We start from the raw sequence: 3,586 nt of genomic DNA on the forward strand, positions 1-3,586 counted from the left end.
TATTCTGTTTATGCCATGTATTAGAGCTCCTAACGTTGTCCCTATTTTTTCTTCCATGATCTTTATCATTTTAGATCTTATGTTTAGGTCTTTGATCCATTTGGAGTTAGCTTTTGTGCATGGTGTGAGGTATGGGTCCTGTTTCATTTTTTTGCAAATAGACATCCAGTTTTGCAAGCACCATTTGTTAAAAAGACTATCTTTTCCCCACTTGATGGACTTTGGGCCTTTTTCAAAAATCAGATGCCCATAGGTGGATGAATTTACATCTGGGTTCTCAATTCTGTTCCATTGGTCAATGTGTCTGTACCAGTACCATGCTGTTTTGACTACCATAGCTGTATAGTAGGTTCTGAGGTCAGGTAGTGTAAGTCCTCCTACTTTATTCTTCTTCTACAATAGTGCTTTACTTATCTAGGGTCCTCTTCCCTTTCCATAGGAAGTTAACGATTAGTTTTTCCATTTCTTTAAGGAATGCTGTTGGTATTTGGATTGGGATTGCACTGTATTCGTAGATTGCTTTGGGTAGATTTGACATTCTCACAGTATTCAGTCTGCCTATTCATGAGCATGGTATGTTTTTCCATTTACGTAGGTGTCTTTTGGTTTCTTGCAGTAGTGTTTTGTAGTTTTCTTTGTATCAGTCTTTTACATCCCTGGTTAGATTTATTCATAAGCATTTTATTTTTTTAGGGGCTATTATAAACGGTATTGTTTCCTTGATTTTCTTTTTGTCATTCTCTTTGCTGGTGTATAGGAATCCAACTGATTTTTTGTGTTTATCTTGTATCCTGCAACTCTACTGAATCTATTAGTTCCAGTAGTTTTCTCATGGAGTGTTTTAGATTTTCTATGTATAGTATCATATCATTTGCAAATAGGGACAGTTTTACTTCTTCATTACCAATTTGGATGCCCTTTATTTCTTTTTCTTGCCTTATTGTCCTAGCTAGAACTTCCAGCACAATATTAAATAGGAGTGGTGAAAAAGGGCATCCTTGTCTTGTTCCTGTTCTCAAGGGGAATGCTTTCAGCCTCTCTCAATTAAGAATGATGTTAGCTATTGGTTTTATACTGTTGTTGTTAGGTGCCGTCGAGTTGGCTCTTACTCATAGTGACCATATGCACAACAGAATGAAACACTGCCTGGTCCTGCACCATCCTTACAATCATTGTTATGCTTGAGCTCATTGTTGCAGCCACTGTGTCAATCCACCTCGTTGAGGTTCTTCCTCTTTTCCACTGACCCTGTACTCTGCCAAGCATGATGTCCTTCTCCAGGGACTGATCCCTCCTGACAACACATCCAAAGTATGTAAGACACAGTCTTGCCATCCTTGCCTCTAAGGAGCATTCTGGCCACGCTTCTTCCAAGACAGATTTGTTCATTCTTTTGGCAGTCCATGCTATATTCAATATTCTTCACCAACACCACAATTCAAAGACGTCAACTCTTCTTCGGTCTTCCTTATTCATTGTCCAGCTTTCACATGCATATGATGCAATTGAAAATACCATGGCTTGGGTCAGGCACACCTTAGTCTTCAGGGTGACATCTTTGCTCTTCAACACTTTGAAGAGGTCCTTTGCAGCAGATTTGCCCAATGCAATGTGTCTTTTGATTTCTTGACTGCTACTTCCATGGCTGTTGATTGTGGATCCAAGCAAAATGAAATCCTTGAAAATTTCAATCTTTTCTCCGTTTATCATAATGTTGCTCATTGGTCCAGTTGTGATTATTTTTGTTTTCTTTATGCTGAGATGCAGTCCCTACTGAAGGCTGTGGTCTTTGATCTTCATTAGTAATTGCTTCAAGTCCCCTTCACTTTCAGCAAGCAAGGTTGTGTCATCTGCATAACACAGGTTGTTAATGAGTCTTCCTCCAATCCTGATGCCCCGTTCTTCCTCAAATAGTCCAGCTTCTCGTATTATTTGTTCAGCATACAGATTAAAGAGGTATGGTGAAAGAATATAACCCTGACACACACCTTTCTTGACTTTAAACCAGTCAGTATCCCCTTGTTCTGTCCAAACAACTGCCTCTTGATCAATGGAAAGGTTCCTCATGAGCACAATTAAGTGTTCTGGAATTCCCATTCTTCACAGTGTTATCCATAGTTTGTTATGATCCACACAGTCGAATGCCTTTGCATAGTCAATAAAACACAGGTAAACATCCTTCTGGTATTCTCTGCTTTCAGCCAGGATCCATCTGACATCAGCAATGATATCCCTGGTTCCACATCCTCTTCTGAAACCAGCCTGAATTTCTGGCAGTTTCCTGTCAATATACTCCTGCAGCCGTTTTTGAATGATCTTCAGGAAAATTTTGCTTGCGTGTGATATTAATGATATTGTTCTATAATTTCCACACTCGGTTGGATCACCTTTCTTGGGAATAGGCATAAATATGGATCTCTTCCAGTGAGTTGGCCAGGAAGCTGTCTTCCATATTTCTTGGCACAGATGAGTGAGCACCTCCACTGCTGCATCTGTTTGTTGAAACACCTCAACTGATATTCCATCAATTCCTGGAGCCTTGTTTTTCACCAATGCCTTCAGGGCAGCTTGGACTTCTCCCTTCAGTACCATCGGTTCCTGATCATATGCCACCTCTTGAAATGGTTGAATATCGACTAATTCTTTTTGGTATAATGACTCTGTGTATTCCTTCCATCTTCTTTTGATGCTTCCTGCATAGTCAAAAAGGAAATGGAACGCATAAACATCGATATCCTAGGCATTAGTGAAGTGAAATGGACTGGTATCAGCCATTTTAAATCAGACAATCGTATAGTCTACTATTCTGGGAATGACAACTTGAAGAGGAATGGTGTTGCATTCATCGTCAAAAAGAACGTTTCAAGATCTATCCTGAAGTACAACGCTGTCAGTGATAGGATAATATCCATACGCCTACAAGGAAGACCAGTTAATACGACTGTTGTTCAAATTTCCATACCAACCACTAGGGCCAAAGATGAAGAAATAGAAGATTTTTATCAGCTGTTGCAGTCTGAAATTGATCAAACATGCAATCAAGATGCATTGATAATTACTGGCAATTGGAATGCAAAAGTTGGAAACAAAGAAGAAGGATCAGTAGTTGGAAAATATGGCCTTGGTGATAGAAACAATGCCGGAGATCAAATGATAGAATTTTGCAAGGCCAATGACTTCTTCATTGCAAATACCTTCTTTCACCTACATAAATGGCGACTATACACATAGACCTTGCCAGATAGAACACACAGAAATCAAACTGACTGTATGTGTGGAAGGAGACAATGGAAAAGCTCAATATCATCAGTCAGAACAAGGCCAGAAGCTGACTGTGGAACAGACCATCAATTACTCATATGCAAGTTCAAGCTGAAACTGAAGAAAATCAGAGCAAGTCCAGGAGAGCCAAAATATGACCTTGAATGTATCCCACCTGAATTTAGAGACCATCTCAAGAATAGATTTGACGCATTGAACACTAGTGACCGAAGACCAGACGAGTTGTGGAATGAGATCAAGGACATCATCTATGAAGAAAGGAAGAGGTCACTGAAAAGACAGGAAAGAAAGAAAAGACCAAGAT

This window comes from Loxodonta africana, chromosome 9 (assembly GCF_030014295.1).
Source record: "Loxodonta africana isolate mLoxAfr1 chromosome 9, mLoxAfr1.hap2, whole genome shotgun sequence".
Lineage (NCBI taxonomy): Eukaryota > Metazoa > Chordata > Mammalia > Proboscidea > Elephantidae > Loxodonta > Loxodonta africana.